General features: G+C 35.7%; 1 long non-coding RNA gene across 1 annotated transcript; it reads left to right on the top strand.

Moving 5' to 3' along the window:
* Positions 1-905: 905 nt before the first annotated feature.
* On the top strand, positions 906-18,672 carry LOC136032241 (uncharacterized). The gene is made up of 2 exons (XR_010618690.1): positions 906-1,015; positions 17,251-18,672. It is a non-coding gene; the product is annotated as an uncharacterized LOC136032241 (long non-coding RNA).
* Positions 18,673-19,066: the final 394 nt, after the last annotated feature.

Here is a 19,066-nt window from a genome sequence, read left to right as displayed (position 1 = left end):
TACAACCCCCTCCCCTAATGCACACCATTGTGCAAATATTTATAGGCTATAATTATTATAGCCTAATTATTTGTGCTCAGTAAAGTTATTATATTTTAAAAACCATTTAAAAAGGTATTGAGTAGGTGCTCACCCTATCCCAACATTAGCAATAGAATCAGGTGCATATACCCTTTGGGCTATTTCTACATCTTTGACTATTGCTTAGAGAAGAGGTAAATTCTTATCTAGATTTTGACAAAGAAATTATTATTATTACCAAAAGCAGTAAACATCAATGCTTGTTGCAAAAACAAAAAATCATAATACTAATCCAAAGTAAACTGGCAACAACAAACTAAACAGAAAAAACTTCTAAACAACATGAAACTACATGACAAAAGCATCTAAATAAGGTATTTATCTCCCCTCCCTCCATAAGTGCGCTGGTATTTGAAGAACAGTGTTAATAATAGTAAACATGGAAAATGAACAAATATGTAGAAACTTTGGCCTATTAATGCTCTTTTAAGCTTCCAGTATTAATGCCTATAAGCATGTTTCTCTTCAAATCTAAAAAAAAAGGTGTCTTCCAGGAGAGGTTTCTGATCCACCTGAAAATCTTGACCAAGTTTACCCAATCTTGACTAAAATTAAATAAGTCAGAACAAGTTTTTCATGGAGAAGTAAAGAGCAACCTTGAAATTTGAAATCTTCAATTTTGACTCATTATGCAATTTTTCCCTTTTTTCTTTTTTTATCACAATGGTTTCTGAACATAGCATAATGCCGCATTCTAGTGCACTATATTTGTAACTTTGCTTTCTTGTATTGTAACTTTCTTTCAACTTTTTTCGTTTTTTTTTTTATTCTCCCAGAAAGATTTCAAAATATTTTATATCCATATTTTCTATTCTTAGCAGGAGAAAGTTGTCAAGTTTTTGATGTAGCTGTTAGTGTGCAATTTTCTCAAAGATAATGACAGATTTTTTCAGCTTGCTAAATGAGAAATATGAACTAGTTTTTAAACCAGATGGTAAGTGAAACTTTTTATTTTTATTAATTTTTTTTAACCAAACAGCAAGGTTAAACCTCAGTTTAATTAAGTCAGTATTTTGGGCACTCCATCCATCTTGAAATCTTTGCAGAAAAAGTGTAATGCCATGGGAAAAAAAATTAACAAATTAAGAGTGAATGCTAGGAGTTTTCTTCAATCTATATGCACGTTTTCTGTAGTAAGTAATCAGCTTGTTACCTCATTAGTTATTTCTAGTGACTTTTTCCCAGAACACAGATCACGGATGCGTGGTTGTTTGTTTCCCCCCAAGGGTGATTGTATCAACCTAGTGGTCCTAGAATGTCGCGAGAGATATCATTCTTACGGAAATTAAAAGTTTTAGTGCCCTTTTAAGCTACCAAAAAAATTGGAGGGCACTGAATCGAAGTTTTGAGATAGCCATTTTGTTTAGCATAGTCAAAAACCTAATAATTATGTCTTTTGGGATGCCTTAATCCACCACAGTCCCCAGAAGAGGGGCTATAAGCTGTAAACTTTGACCATTGTTTACATATAGTAATGGTTATTGGGACGTGTGCAGACGTTTTCAGGGGGACTTTCTCACGTTAAAGGGGGGTTGGGAGAGGGAGTTATTTGGGAGGATCTTTCCATGGAAGAATTTATCATGAGGGAATAAAATTTCCATGAAGGGGCTGCAGAATTTTCTAGCACTATTTAAAAAAACAAGAGCTAAGAGCTCATATGGCACTTGTGACGAGGCATGAAGAGCTAAGAGCCAAGAGATAATATGGTATGATCTCTAACAAAATTCTATGAATCAATAGATTGATTTAAAAGGAAGATAAGAGGCTTAATGCCGGTCAGGATTTAAAATAAGAGCTCTGAGTCACGATGTCCTTCTAAATATCAAAATTCATTAAGATCCAATCACCCACTTGTAAGTTAGAAATACCTAATTTTTTCTAATTTGTCCTCTCCCTTTAGCCCCCCAGATGGTCGAATCTGGGAAAACGACTTTATCAAGTCAAATTGTGCAGCTCCCTGACACGCCTACCAATTTTCATTGTCCTAGCACGTCCAGAAGCGCCAAAATTGCCAAATCACTGAACCCCTCCTCCCAACTCCTCCAAAGAGAGGGAATCCAGTATGATTCTGTCAATCATGTATCAAGGAGATTTGTTTATTCTATCCACCAAGCTTCATCCCGATTCCTCCACTCCAAGTGTTTTTCCAAGATTTCCCCCTCCAACTCCCCCCAATGTCAAAAGATCTGGTCGGGATTTGAAATAAGAGCTCTGAGACATGAATTCTTTCTAAAAATCAAATCAAACAGTTCGTGGTAACGAACTGTAGTAAGGAGCGATCCGGCTCAATAGTAACCAAAACTCTAAAAAATTGAATTTTGATATAAATAGCTACATCAAAAGAATCGCATTTTAATGCTTATTTTAAATATATAAGTTTCATCAAGTTTAGTCTTAGCCATCAAAAGTTACGAGCCTGAGAAAATTTGCCTTATTTAGGAAAATAGGGGGAAACACCCCCTAAAAGTCGTAGGATCTTAACGAAAATGACACCATCAGATTCAGTGTATCAGAGAACCCTACTGTAGAAGTTTCAAGTTCCTATCTACAAAAATGTGGAATTTTGCATTTTTTGCCAGAAGACAAATCACGGGTGCGTGTTTATTTGTTTGTTTTTTTGTTTTTTTTTTTTTTTCCCCAGGGGTCATCGTATCGACCAAGTGGTCCTAGAATGTCACAAGAGGGCTCATTCTAACGGAAATGAAAAGTTCTAGTGCCCTTTTTAAGTGACCAAAAAAATTGGAGGGCATCTAGGCCCCCTCCCACGCTCATTTTTTTCCCAAAGTCAACGGATCAAAATTTTGAGATAGCCATTTTGTTGAGCATAGTCGAAAATCTTAATAACTATGTTTTTGGGGATGACTTACTCCCCCACAGTCCCTGGGGGAGGGGTTGCAAGTTACAAACTTCAACCAGTGTTTACATATAATAATGGTTATTGGGAAGTGTACAGACGTTTTCAGGGGGATTTTTTTGGTTTTGGGGGTAGGGTTGAGGGAGGGGGCTATGTGGGAGGATCTTTCCTTGGAGAAATATGCCATGGGGGAAAAAATTCAATGAAAAGGGCGCAGGATTTTCTAGCATTACTATAAAAAAAAAACAATGAAAAAATAAACATGAAAACGTTTTTTCAAATGAAAGTAAGGAATAGCATTGAAATTTAAAACAAACAGAGATTATTACGCATATGAAGGGTTCTAAAAATACTTTAGCATAAAGAGCGAGGTATTTAGGAGGAGATAAATACCTCGCTCTTTATGCTAAAATATTTTTAGTGATTTCAACTATTTATTCTACGGCCTATTTGATTCAGGGGTCATTCTTAAAGAATTGGAACAAAACTTACGATTTAGTGTAAAGAGTGAGGTATTAACGAGGGTACAAACCCCCTCGTACACATAATAAAAATATAAGAATATAAAAGTTTGTTACGTAAGTTAATTCTTAAGTTACGTATATTTTTTACTAATAAAAACGTTCGTTGAATATTAAAAGTTCTAGTAGCCTTTTTAAGTAACCGAAAAATTGGAGGGCAGCTAGGCCTCCTTCCCCACCCCTTATTTCTCAAAATCGTCTGATCAAAACTAAGAGAAAGCCATTTAGCCAAAAAAAATTAATATACTAATTTCATTTCAATAATTTATGTGCGGAGAGCCAAAATCAAACATGCATTAATTCAAAAACGTTCAGAAATTAAATAAAAAAAACTAGTTTTTTTAACTGAAAGTAAGGAGCGACATTAAAACTTAAACAGAACAGAAATTACTCCGTATATGAAATGGGTTGTCCCCTCCGCAGTCCCACGCTCTTTACGCTAAAGTTTTTAGTTGTTTTAAAAAGTAGAATTGTGGCAAAGAGTCAAACTTTAGCGTAAAGAGCGTGGGACTGCGGAGGGGACAACCCATTTCATATACGGAGTAATTTCTGTTCTGTTTAAGTTTTAATGTCGCTCCTTACTTTCAGTTAAAAAAACTAGTTTTTTTTATTTAATTTCGTTAAGATCCGATCATCTATTCGTAAGATAAAAATACCCCAATTTTCACCTTTTCCGAGAATTCCGGTTTCCCCCTTCAACTCCCCCCAATGTCACAGGATCTGGTCGGAATTTAAAATTAGAACTTTAAAGCACAAGATCCTTCTAAATATCAAATTTCATTAAGACCTGGTCCCCATTTCGTAAGTTACAAATACCTCAATTTTCAAAATTACCCTCCCTCCCAATTCCACCAAAGAGAGCAGATCCAGTCCGGTTATGTCAGACACGTATCTTAGACAGGTTTCTATTCTTCCCATCCAGTTTCATCCTGATCTCGCCGCTTTAAATATTTTCTAAGATTTCCGGTCCCCCCAACTGCCCCACTCCCACTCAATTACGCTTGATCCGGTTGAGATTTAAAATAAGAGATCTGAGTTACGAGGTCCTTCTAAATATGAAGTTTCATGAAGATCCGATCACTCCTTCGTAAGTTAAAAATACGTAATTTTTTCTTATTTTTCAGAATTAACCGCCCCCCCCCAATAGAGCGGATCCGTTCAAATTATGTAAATCATGTATGTAAGACTTCTGCTTATTTTTCCCACCAAGTTTCATCCTGATCCCTCCAATCTAAGCGTTTTCCATGATTTTAGGTTCTCCCACCCCAAACTTCCCCCAATGTCACCAGATCCGGTCAGGATTTAAAATAAGAGCTTTGAGACACGATATCCTTCTAAATATCAAATTTCATTGAGATCCGATCACCCATTTGTAAGTTAAAAATACCTCATTTTTTCTAATTTTTCAGAATTAACCCCTCCCCCAACTACCCCAAAGAGAGCGGATCCGTTCCGGTTATGTCAATCATGTATCTAGGACTTGTGCTTATTTTTCCCACTAAGTTTCATCCCGATCCCTCCACTCTAAGTGTTTTCAAAGTTTTAGGTTTTCTCCTCCCAAATCGCCCCCAATGTCACCAGATCCGGTCGGGATTTAAAATAAGAGCTCTAAGACACGATATCCTTCTAAACTTCAAATTTCATTGAGATCCGATCACCCGTTTGTAAGTTAAAAATACCTAATTTTTTCTAATTTTTCAGAATACTCCCACCCCCCAGATGGTCAAATCGGGGAAACGACTGTTTCTAATTTAATCTGGTCCGGTCCCTGATACGCTTGCCAAATTTCATCGTCCTAGCTTACCAGGAAGTACCTAAAGTAGCAAAACAGGGACCGACAGACAGACCGACAGAATTTGCTATAGCTATATGTCACTTGGTTAATACCTAGTGCCATAAAAACAATGAGAAAATATATAAATAAAAGTTTTTTTTTAGCTGGGAGTAAGGAGCAGCATTAGAACCTAAAATGAACAGAAATTATTACGTATAAAAGGGGTTCTTCTCCTCCATAATACCTCACTCTTTACGCTAAAGCATTTTTAAGTAATTTCAACTATTTATTCTATGGCCTTTGTGATTCAGGGGTCATTCTGAAAGAATTGGGACAAAATTCAAGCTTTAGTGTAAAGAGCAAGGTATTGACGAGGGGGTGAACCCCCTTATATACGTAATGAAATATACAAATATAGAAAATCGTTACGTAAGTTAATTCGTAAGTTGCATAAAAAAAGTTCTAGTTAACTTTTTTTGTAACCAAAAATTAGAGTGCAACTAGGCCTCCTCCCCTACCGCCTTTTTTTTTTTTTTTGATCAAAATCGTCCTATCAAATCTTTGAGAAAGCCATTTACCCCAACAAAATAAATTAATATGGAAATTTCGTTTCAATTATTCATGTGCAGTGAGCCAACACCAAAACATGCATTAATTAGAAAATGATCAAAAATTAAATAAAAACAGTTTTTTTTAACTGCAAGTAAGGAGCTACATTAAAACTTAAAACGAACAGAAATTATTCCGTATATAAAAGGGGTTGTCCCCTCCTCAACGCATGGCTCCTTACGCTATGGTTTTACTCTTTCTCACAACTCTACTTTTTAAAACTCTGTTCGTTTTAAGTTTTAACGTTGCTCCTTACTTACAGTTAAAAACAGCTTTTTTTTTATTTAATCATGAATAGAATTACCGGCAATGGTACTCTGTCTTACAACTGTAGATACCACCTTAAAGGCTGACAAAGACATTGCTCAAGTATTTTCCACTCATTTACAAAAAGAGGTTGTCCGCTCTACATGGAGCAAGGCCTAGAGTATGTAAACTGCACGAAATCCTCAACAATACAGAAATTAGTATAATAAAGCACATAAGTTGCTAGGAGTGCTCCTGGACCAAAGGTTTTTTTTGGCCTGTGATATACTTTCTGTTTCTGTTTTGCCATTAATCGCAGAAATTCATTTTAGCTCTTGGACTTGGAAATTTTTTGTTGCGTTAAATTCTCATCGGAAATTTTTATGCTTGATTGGTGTTTCTTTTACTTTTGCCATGCTGTATTATTTGTTTCTTCCTTTTGCTTTTTGGACACATGAACGAAATTTAGCTCTATTGATGCTTGTGATAGCCTTTGAAAATAAATATTACCTGATTAAAGCCCTAGAGCGTGGGATAGAACCATATTTTTCGCACAGCTTACTCTTTGAAATAAAGCCAGTCAGAGGGGTACACATAAGACTTCGTGCCATTAAAACCTATGGGACGCGTAGCAAGAAGAATATTGCCAAATTATAAACTAAACAAAATATGGTAAGCAAAGTGACTCAAGAGCTTTGCACAAGTTGTTCCTCCAGTTTGAGGAACAAGAATGTTTCTTTTTGAATGATGACTTGATATTTGGCTGTCGATGCATACATAAAAACAGTACACATGAAGAAATTATTCAGAAATACAAGCCCGAAGCCCAACACTGATGAGTTGCTGATCTCATATTTCCCATTTCATTTTGAAAGATTACCGTATAGAAGTGTCATAAATTTCATATGAGGCTCCAAAGTTGGGGAAAAAGTTTTATTTTGATTAATATATAAAAAAATGGCAAAATTCATAACTTTTACCCCCTTCACCCGAGGGATGTTTAGGGTCAAGCTATCCTCAAAGACATAGCTATTAGATCTTTTGACTATGTTGAACAAAATGGTCATCTAAAAATTTTGATAAAAAGACTTTATTAAAAAATGAGCGTAGGAAGGGGGCTTGCTGTCCTCCAATATTTTGGTCCTTAAAAAGGGCATCAGATCTTTTTATTTCCGATCAAATGAGCCCCCGCCCAATCTTCTAGGACAACTGGTATGATAAGATCATGCCTAGGGAAAACAAATAGAAGACAAATAAACACAAATCCATCATCTAGCTTCTAGCAAAGAAAAAAAAAAAAAATGCAAAATTCCAGATTTTTCTATATAAGAGCTTGAAACCTATACAGTAGGGTTCTAAGATATGCTGAATCTGATGGTGTGATTTTCATTGATGTCACTTGATGTTTTGGGAGTGTTCCCCCCTTTTTAAAATCGGGCAAATTTTCTCAGGCTCGTACCTTTGATTGGTAATATTAAGACGATGAATTTTATATATACTGAATAAGTATCAAAGTCAGATTGATTTTTTTTTATGTATGCATTGTTACCAAGACTCTGTTTCTTCACTTTCGGGAACCATTGAGCCGCATCGTTCTTACCACTCCTATAGGCTACAGTTTGTTACCACGAACTGTTTGATACTTCATATAACATGAAACGTCCGTGCAAGGTAATCATAATGGGCGATTTTAATAATTTGATTAACTCAAACACCAGTCAACTTTCTTTCATCCATGATCTCTGTAGGTACTCTCCTAACTGCTGCGTCCATACCCACACATGTAACTAATGTTACATCATCTTTGACTGATAAGATGTTCTAAATGCTTAGCTTTGTGCAGAGCTCAATTTTAGTCACTGACATCTATATATATAAAAATAAGTTGTTTGTTTGTCTGTTGACTAATGTCATGTTTGTGTGTCGACTGACGTCATGTTTGTCGACTGACGAAATTACAGACCGGGACACCGGACACAAATGACGACCGGGACACAGGGAATATAAATGACAACCGGGACACCCAAAGAGAAATTACAGACTGGGACACCGGGACACAAATAACAACCGGGACACAGGGAATATAAATGACGACCGGGACACAGGGACACAACTACAATGGGGACGCCGGGGGGGCAAAGCGAAGAATGTTGTATATTCGCAAGTTTTACGTAGTTAAAAACATATATATATATCTATCTATATTCACAGGTGGGACATAGGAACATAACTACAATGGCGCGTAACTAATATGGCGCGAAAAAAGCTAAAAAAAGAAAAAACCTAAAAAGAAAAAATACTTAAAAAAAAGGAAAAAAAATAAAAAGGTAAAAAACTAAAAAGAAAAAAACAGCTAAAAAACTAAAAAAGCTGCAAAACAAAAAAAAGAAAAACTAAAAAAGAAACTATATCTACCTATATACTAGCTGTTGGGGTGGCGCTTCGCGCCACCCCAACACCTAGTTGGTGGGGGCGTCCCGGTCTGTAATTTATCTTTGAGTGTCCCAGTCTGTAATTTCTCTTTGAGTGTCTGGACAACAAGAGTCAAAACATATCAAAACTGAAAATGATAGCGATGATGATTGGGTTTGGGATTTTGACTTGGATAAGGTCATCAATGCCTACCAGATTTTAGTTAAAAAAACAAAGGTTCGGCGATATGTATTTCATAGTGACGCTGAAAAATAAAGAAGAAAAAGAAAACTGAAAAAAGAAAAAAGGTAAAAAACTAAAAAAAACTAAAAACTGTTTCAGGTTCTTGGTCCGAGAGGCTCCAGGTTTGAACCTTGGCTTTAGCATTAATACAAAAGAAGAAAAAAACTAAAAAAGGTAAAAACTACAAAAAAAACTAAAAAGAAAATACTAAAAAAACTAAAAAGCTAAAAAACAAAAAAAAACAAAAAAAAACAAAAAAAAACAAAAAAAAAGTAAAAAACTAAAAACTAAAAAAGAAAAAAAAACTAAAAAAAACTAAAAAAAGGTAAAAACAACAAAAAAAAAACTAAAAAGAAAAAAAAAAACTAAAAACTAATAAAAAAACTAAAAAAAAACTAAAAACTGAAAAAGAAAAAAAAATAAAAGAAAAAAACTGAAAAATAAAGGAGAAAAAGAAAACTAAAAGTCGGGACACAGGGAATATAAATGACGACCGGGACACTCAAAGAGAAATTACAGACTGGGACACTGGGACACAAATAACGACCGGGAGATATAAATGACGACCGGGACACTCAAAGATAAATTACAGACCGGGACACAAATGACGACCGGGACACAGGGAATATAAATGACGAACGGGACGCTCAAAGAGAAATTACAGACTGGGACACAAATGACGACCGGGATACTGGGAATATAAATGATGACCGGGACACAGGGAATGTTCGATTAGCAATCACCATCAACAAAGCTCAAGGGCAATCATTAGAATAATGAAGTATAGATCTGAATACGGATTGTTTTTCCCATGGACAATTTTATGTTGCATGTTCAAGAGTCGATAAACCTGACAATCTATTTATATGCACAGACAATAGGACATCGAAGAATGTTGTATATTTGCAAGTTTTACGTAGTTAAAAACATATATCTATATATATATATATATATATATATATATATATATATATATATATATATATATATATATATATATATATATATATATATATATAAATAAGTTGTTTGTGTGTCTGTCCACTGACGTCATGTTTGTGTGTCGACTGACGTCATGTTTGTTGACTGACGTCATTATAAGGATTGAGCTGTATGTCGTCATGAAGTTGTTTGTCGTCTGACGTCATGTTTGTCGACTGACGAAATTACAGACCGGACACAAATGACGACCGGGACACAGGGAATATAAATGATGACAGGGACACTCAAAGAGAAATTACAGACTGGGACAGCGGGACTCAAACAACAACCGGGACATATAAATGACGACCGGGACACTCAAAGATAAATTACAGACCGGGAAACCGGGACACAGGGAATATAAATGACGACCGGGACGCTCAAAGAGAAATAACAGACTGGGACACTGGTATATATATATATAAATAAGTTGTATGTCTGTTATAACGTAATAGAGGCAACAATCTTGACAGGGCCTTTTGAGGGTGAGGCTTTTCTTATTCCTCGCATTCTCATGATTCCAATGGATCTGCCTTTTCAACTTAAAAGATTGCAATTCCCAATTTGATTAGCATATTTAGTTTTCAGTCCAGAACCACTAAAGCTATTATGTAAACATCAAAAATATTTATGTTGTCTGAGAAATAATTTTTAGTTTTTATTTCAAAATAGAAAATTACCTGAAAATTTTAGAATTATATTATATACTAGCTGTTGGGGTGGCGCTTCGCCCCACCCCAACAATATACAACATTCTTCGCTGTCCAATTGTCGCTGCATATAAATAGAGTGTCAGGTTTACCGACCCTCGAACATGCAACATACAATTGTCCATGGGAAAAACAATCAGTATTAAGATCTATACCACATTTTTCTAATAACCACATTTTTCTAATGATTGACCTTGAGCTTTGTTGATGGTGATTGCCAATGCTAATCGAATTGGGAATTGTAATCTTTTAAATTGAAAAGACAGATTCGTTGGAATCATGGGGATGCGAGGAATAAGAACAGCCTCACCCTCAAAAGGCCCTGTCAAGATTGTGGCCTCTATTACGTTTTCCATTGTTTTTTTACGGCAAGTCGCGTGCCATTGCAAAGCTTTGGTGGGTTGATAATTCTTAACAGTATTATTGGTACGCCTATTTTTAGTTGTAGCACGTGTGGTGGAAACCCTGAAAGATCCACAGAATTTAAAAATTCAGATTGATAATTAACCGCCTCATTTGGCTCCAAAACTGTGTCGACTGACTTGTAAAGGACTGCCTGGTCTCGAATCTTGGTCAAAACAATATTGTTGATTTCGTGGACGTCTATATTTTTTGGTGCAAGAATCGCTCTTTCACTTAGCCATTTATTATTTTTATAATTGTTTAGAATATTCAGAAATACTTTTTCAGTCAATTCATTTTTGGACGTCACTAAATTACAGAATTCAGCAGGTAGTTGTATACGTCCTGAAATTGAGTCTACTGGGAGCTTTCCGTTTCCAATTGCCAGCAATTGATCTAAAAATGTTTGACCAGAGTCATCATTTTGCAATCGTACACGCATATTTGTAGTTAATTTTAATGTTTTTACGTGTGCCCATAAATTAGAATTTTTCAGGCAAGCATTCATTTCGTCTGCAGGGGTTGGTCTAGGTATTATAGGTAATGTTTGCCTGGAATCTCCCGCAAGCAATATTAATGTGCTGCCAAAGGGTTTTGAATTCCCTCGCAAATCTTTCAAACATTGATCCAGAGCCTCGAGCGATTTTTTGTCTGCCATTGTGCACTCGTCCCAAATAATAAGTTTGCATTGCTGCAATTCTTTACCCATCCCAGATGATTTGGAAATATTGCACGTGGGAGTTTCTCTAGAATGCAAATTCAGAGGCAATTTCAAAGCGGAATGAGCAGTTCTTCCACCAGGCAGCAACGCTGCGGCTATTCCGGACGACGCAATTGCCAACGCTATATCATTGTTTGATCGAATTGATGCCAGAATTAGTTTTATCACAAACGTTTTACCAGTACCTCCTGGTGCATCCAAAAAGAAAATTTTTCCAACGTTGTTATCGACACAATGCATTATCGTATCATAAATGTCTTTTTGTTCTGACGTTAATTTGGAAATGTTATTTTGTACATACGACAATAGATCACTCGTACTGTAACTTTGTTTACGATCCAATTCTACACATGTCGAAACAGCAGCGGTAGGATTAGGTAAAGGCATTCCCAAATCCTGAAGAGCTTTTTTGCCATACATACGCACAAATCTTCTATAAAAACTAAAGTGTAGTTATAAATTTCTGATGTAAAATCAAAAGTCATATCTGAAGTCTCTAACCGTTTTCGATGGAGTATATCTTCGGACATTTTTGATTTATATTTTTCACATAACTCTGTAGGAGCTGATGGAGAGCAAGTTGTTAGTATGATGCCAAACAATGCACGAATTTGACTTGGAGTTGACGTTTCGCACGCGTCATTGATGCAGTTATCCCAGTGTTGGTCATTCTCCAATAAATTCAGAGCTTGGCATGCACTACGGTAAGTGTCATGTATAGTACCGTTTACAGTTCTCAAATACTCAAAGGACGTCGGACCGGGTACATTCACCGAAAGCAGGCGTAGAAAGAAGCATTCATGTTGATTGGGGTGAAGGGTGTAGAGTCTTCCTATCGTGGTATCTTTGAAGAGGGTAGGTTGGCCGTCGACTGACTTACCCTGTTTTCGACGTTCAAATACTTTATTTTTAGTATTCCACGTGTAATACGAAGGCACTTCAGTATACAGCAGTTTTTTTTCAAAAAGAATCATTTTTGCATAGCGAAAAGAAAGCAGTTAACTTTGTATCCGGTGGATTCAGGGCTCTTTGTTGCACGTTGGATTCCGAAAAATAAACACGTTGACCATTCTGTAAATGTACCGCTAAGTGAACAACAGCTGGACTACGTTCATGTATCGGAAATGAAAGAATTCGCCAAACAGCTTCATTACTGCTTATGTATCTTCCAGTCTGATATTGTACGATTTCGTCGATATCTTTGATTTCGGACTGCAAGCCAAAAACTGCCATGTCACTGCCTTTGTTGACGTATTTACATATGTATTTGATTGCCTTTACGGAGCTACAGTATTCAACGTTTATATGTGCATTAAATGTTTTTGATAATAATGGGGAATATGGAACAACCCACTGGTTATCTACTTCGATGGTGGTACCGTTACGCTTCTTTATTATTGCTGTTTTACCGCCATCTTCAGTAGATCTTCTTCTATATTGTGGGTAACCATCATTGCCAGTAATTGTGTTGGATACTAAAAGTCGAGGATATTGCTTTGTGCACCTTCCTTTGGCCATGCATGGTGAATTTTCGTTCAGTGCACTGCAGGGTCAATTCATCAGGTATTTCAGCGGAAATCACATCAAAAATTTCGTTAGAAGTAATTTTATAATGTAGCCAGATTAGTATATGTGCGTGTGGCAAACCTCGTTTTTGTCATTCCCAAGAGTACATCCAGCATCGCACTGACCCAAACACTTCAAGTTTTACTATGTAGTTTATCAGTGATTTCAACTTTTGCCAGAAGACACGGGCCTTAATGTCATGTCTATGAACCGCCGATTGTCCTTGAAGTAAAAGCTGCTGTATCTCGTCCCAAGATTGATTACATATAAATGTAATAAATAAATCTGGACGACCATAGAGACGAACATACGCAATAGCATCTTGAGCATATTCATGCATATCACTATGCATGAGGCGCAACACATTCCCATTGTTTCACCATTGAATTTCAAGGCCTTGCAATAGGGACAAATTTTAGACATAGTCCCGATTTGAACACATCTACTCAAGCTATAATCATCGACTGGGCTGTACCTGAATGCCAGGTGATAATTTTCAGGTTGCTCTTGTGATTCCTCGGCACGCTTTCTTTTCTTACTTTCTCTATCAGCCGCAAGCCTGTTTTCTTGCTGTTCTTGTGATTGCTCGGCACGCCTTCTTTTTTCACTTTCTCTTTTAGCAGCAAGTCTGGTTTCGCGTTGCTCTTGTGATTCCTCGGTACGCTTTCTTTTCTTACTTTCTCTATCAGCAGCAAGTTTTTTGGCATATACTCTTTGAGCAGCTTCCTCGGCTGTTGACATTGTAAGTTCTTCAGTCATTTTACAATTAAACATTTTTTCGTGAACGAATGTCTTAAATACCTTTAATGACGTCATCGTCATAATGACGACATGGCGACCTGATAACATGACGTCACTCGACACACAGACAACTTATTTTTATATATATACTAGCTGTTGGGGTGGCGCTTCGCGCCACCCCAACACCTAGTTGGTGGGGTGCTTCGTGCCCCCCCCCCAAGCCCCCCGCGCGCGTAAGTCGTTACGCGCCATATTATTTACGCGCCATTGTAGCTGTGTCCCTGTGTCCCACCTGTGAATACAGATAGATATAAATATATATTTTTAACTACGTAAAACATGCGAATATACAACATTCTTCGCTGTCCCATTGTCTGTGCATATTTATAGCATTTATATTTATATGTCTGTGCATATACAAAGCCTTATGTACTAATAATGACGTCATATGCAAACGCTCTTTTTACAAACAAACAAACATGCATACACACAACTCGCTTCGCGCCACCCCAACACCTAGTTGGTGGGGCGCTTCGCGCCCCCCAAGGCCCCCCCGCGCGCGTAAGTCGTTACGCGCCATTGTAGCTGTGTCCCACCTGTGAATAGAGATATATATAAATATATATTTTTAACTACGTAAAACATGCGAATATACAACATTCTTCCCGGTCGTTTGTGTCCCGGTCTGTAATTTATCTTTGAGTGTTTTTTCTTTTTAGTTTTTTTAGTTTTTTACATTTTTTCAGTTTTTTTTTCTTCTTTATTTTTCAGCGTCACTATGAAGTACATATCGCCGAACCTTTGTTTTTTAACTTAAATCTGGTAGGCATTGATGACCTTATCCAAGTCAAAATCCCAAACCCAATCATCATCGCTATCATTTTCAGTTTTGATATGTTTTGACTCCTGCTTTTCAGGTGGATTTTCATCTAACTGTGCGGTTTTGCGTTCTTTAGCCGCAAGCCTGTTTTCTTGCTGTTCTTGTGATTCCTCGGCACGCTTTCTTTTCTTACTTTCTCTATCAGCTGCAATCCTGTTTTCTTGCTGTTCTTGTGGTTCCTCGGCACGCTTTCTTTTCTTACTTTCTCTATCAGCTGCAATCCTGTTTTCTTGCTGTTCTTGTGGTTCCTCGGCACGCTTTCTTTTCTTACTTTCTCTATCAGCAGCAAGTTTTTTGGCATAGACTCTTTGAGCAGCTTCCTCGGCTGTTGCCATTGTAGGTTCTTCATTCATTTTACAATTAAACATTTTTCCGTGAACGCATGTCTTAAATACCATTAATGACGTCACCGTCAAAGCAAAAATGACGACAACTAATTTCATGACGTCAGCCGACACAGAAACATGACGTCACCTGATCCACAGACAGACAGACAACTTATTTTTATATATATATATACTAGCTGTTGGGGTGGCGCTTCGCGCCACCCCAACACCTAGTTGGTGGGGCGCTTCGCGCCCCCCCAAGCCCCCCCGCGCGCGTAAGTCGTTACGCGCCATATTAGTTACGCGCCATTGTAGTTGTGTCCCTGTGTCCCACCTGTGAATATAGATTGATTTATATATGTGTTTCAAACTACGTAAAAATTGCGAATATACAACATTTTTGGCTTTCCCAGTACTGGGAGCTTTCCTTTTCCAATTGCCAGCAATTGATCTGAAAATGTTTGACCAGAGTCATCGTTTTGCAATCGGACACGCATATTTGTAGTTAATTTTAATATTTTTACGTGTGCCCATAAATTAGAATTTTTCAGGCAAACATTCATTTCGTCTGCAGGAGTTAAACTACGTAAAAATTGCGAATATACAACATTCTTGGCTTTCCCATTGTCTGTGCATATACAAAGCCGTATGTACTAATAATGACGTCATATGCAAACGCTCTTTTTACAAACAAACATGCATACACACAACTCGTTTTTATATAGATAGATAGATAGATAGATACAATACAAATTAACTGCGTAAAACTTGCGAATATACAACATTTTTCGCTGTCCAATTGTCGCTGCATATAAATAGATTGTCAGGTTTACCGACCCTCGAACATGCAACGCACAATTGTCCATGGGAAAAACAATCAGTATTAAGATCTATACCACATTTTTCTAATGATTGACCTTGAGCTTTGTTAATGGTGATTGCAAATGCTAATCGAATTGGGAATTGCAATCTTTTAAATTGAAAAGGCAGATCCGTTGGAATCATGGGAATGCGAGGAATAAGAACAGCCTCACCCTCTAAAGGCCCTGTCAAGATTGTGGCCTCTATTAGGTTTTCCATTGTTTTTTTTCACGGCAAGTCGAGTGCCATTGCAAAGCTTTGGTGGGTTTATATTTCTTAAAAGTATTATTGGTACGCCTATTTTTAGTTGTAGCACGTGTGGTGGAAACCCTGAAAGATCTATGGAATTTAAAATTCAGATGGATAATTAACCGCTTCATTTGGTTTCAAAACTGTGTCGACTGACTTGTAAAGGACTGCCTGGTCTCGAATCTTGGTCAAAACAATATTGTTGATTTCGTGGACGTCTATATTTTTGGGTGCGAGAATCGCTCTTTCACTTAGCCATTTATTATTTTTATAATTTTTTAGAATATTCGGAAATACTTTTTCAATCAATTCATTTTTGGACGTCACTAAATTACAGAAATCAGCAGGTAGTTGTATACGTCCTGAAATTGAGTCTATCGTATCATAAATGTCTTTTGTTCCGACGTTAACTTGGAAATGTTATTTTGTACATACGACAATAGATCACTCGTACTGTAACTTTTTTCACGATCCAATTCTACACATGTCGAAACAGTAGCGATACGCTTAGGTGAAGGCATTCCCAAATCCTGAAGAGGTTTGTTTGCCATACGTACGCACAAATCTTCTATAATAACTAAAGTTATTTATAAATTTCTGATGTAAAATCAAAAGTCATATCTGACGTCTCTAACTGTTTTCGATGGAGTATATCTTCGGACATTTTTGACTTATATTTTTCCCATAACTCTGTAGGAGCTGATGGAGAGCAAGTTGTTAAAATGATGCCAAACAATGCACGAATTTGACTTGGGGTTGACGTTTCGCACAAATGGGGAATATGGAACAACCCACTGGTTATCTACTTCGATGGTGGTACCGTTGCCATTGTAGGTTCTTCAGTAATTTTACAATTAGAAATTTCTCTTTCAACGGTCTTCTTACAATTAAAAATTTGTCTTTGAACGATATTCTTAAATACCTGTGTCCTGGTCGTCAATTATATTCCCTGTGTCCCGGTCGTCATTTGTGTCCCGGTCTGTAATTTCTCTTTGAGTGTTTTTTCTTTTTAGTATTTTTTAGTTTTTACATTTTTTCTTTTTTCAGTTTTCTTTTTCTTCTTTATTTTTCAGCTTCACCTGGTAGGCATTGATGACCGTATCCAAGTCAAAATCCCAAACCCAATCATCATCGCTATCATTTTCAGTTTTGATATGTTTTGACTCTCGCTGTCCAGGTGGATCTTCATCTAACTGCGCGGTTTTGCGTTCTTTAGCCTCAAGCCTGTTTCCTTGCTGTTCTTTTGATTCCTCGGCAAGCTTTCTTTTCTGACTTTCTCTATCAGCACCAAGTTTTTTGGCATAGACTCTTTGAGCATCTTCATCTGCTTTTGCCATTGTAAGTTCATCAGTCATTTTAAACTTAAACATTAACAGATTTCTACGTGAACATATATGTCTTAAATATCTTTAATGACGTCACCGTCATAGCAAAAATGACGACAACTAACTTCATGACGTCAGCCGACACAGAAACATGACGTCACCTGATCCACAGATCCACAGACAGACAACTTATTTTCATATATATAGAAGATAGATAGATAGATAGATATAAAAATAAGTTGTCTATCGAGTGACGTCATTATATGACGTCTGAATTATTTCATCATATACCAATTCAAAAACGAATGTATTCAAGCTAGTATCTATATATATAAAAATAAGTTGTCTGTCTGTCTGTGGATGGATCAGGTGACGTCACCTGAAAAAACTGGATCAGGTGACGTCAAAACTGAAAAAACTAAAAAAAGGCAAAAACTACAAAAAAAACTAAAAACTAATAAAAAAATAAAAAAGCTAAAAAACTAAAAAAACTAAAAAAAGGCAAAAACTACAAAAAAAACTAAAAACTAATAAAAAAGCTAAAAAACTAAAAACTAAAAAAAAGGCAAAAACTACAAAAAAAACTAAAAACTAATAAAAAAAATAAAAAAGCTAAAAAACTAAAAAAACTAAAAACAGGTAAAAAACTAAAAAAACTAAAAACTAAAAAAAACTAAAAAAAAAGGAAAAAACTGAAAAATAAGCTAAAATAAAGGTAAAAACCAATAAAAAACTAAAAAAAAAAACTGAAAAAACTAAAAAAAGGCAAAAACTACAAAAAAAAACTAAAAACTAATAAAAAAAGTAAAAAAGCTAAAAAACTAAAAAAACTAAAAAAACTAAAAAAAGGTAAAAAACTAAAAAAAATAAAAAATTAAAAAAAACTAAAAAAAAGGAAAAAAACTGAAAAATAAGCTAAAATAAAGGTAAAAACCAATAAAAAACTAAAAAGAAAAAAAGGAAAAAACTAAAAAAAATTTTCATCTAAAAAACTAAAAAAAACTAAAAAAGGTAAAAACTAAAAGAACTAAAAAAGAAAAAAATAAATGACGAAACTCAAAGAGAAAGCGACCAGGACAAAAGGAATGTTCGATTAGCAATCAACAAAGCACCGGGACACAGGGAGTATAAATGACGACCAGGACATAAGTAAAAAAAAAAAACTATCTATATATATAAAAATAAGTTGTCTGTGGATCTGTGGATCGTGGATCAGGTGACGTCACCTGAAAAAACTGGATCAGGTGACGTCAAAACTGAAAAAACTAAAAAAAGGCAAAAACTACAAAAAAAACTAAAAACTAATAAAAAAAGCTAAAAAACAAAAAAAACTAAAAAAAGGCAAAAACTACAAAAAAAACTAAAAACTAATAAAAAAAATAAAAAACTAAAAAAACTAAAAAAAGGCAAAAACTACAAAAAAAACTAAAAACTAATAAAAAAAATAAAAAAGCTAAAAAACTAAAAAAACTAAAAAAACTAAAAAAAGGTAAAAAACTAAAAAAACTAAAAACTAAAAAAAACTAAAAATAAGGAAAAAACTGAAAAATAAGCTAAAATAAAG

The sequence above is a fragment of the Artemia franciscana genome, chromosome 10 (assembly GCF_032884065.1).
Source record: "Artemia franciscana chromosome 10, ASM3288406v1, whole genome shotgun sequence".
Classification (NCBI taxonomy): Eukaryota; Metazoa; Arthropoda; class Branchiopoda; order Anostraca; family Artemiidae; genus Artemia; species Artemia franciscana.
The sequence above is the reverse complement of the archived record's forward strand: the minus strand, read 5'-3'. Positions and strand labels throughout refer to the sequence as shown.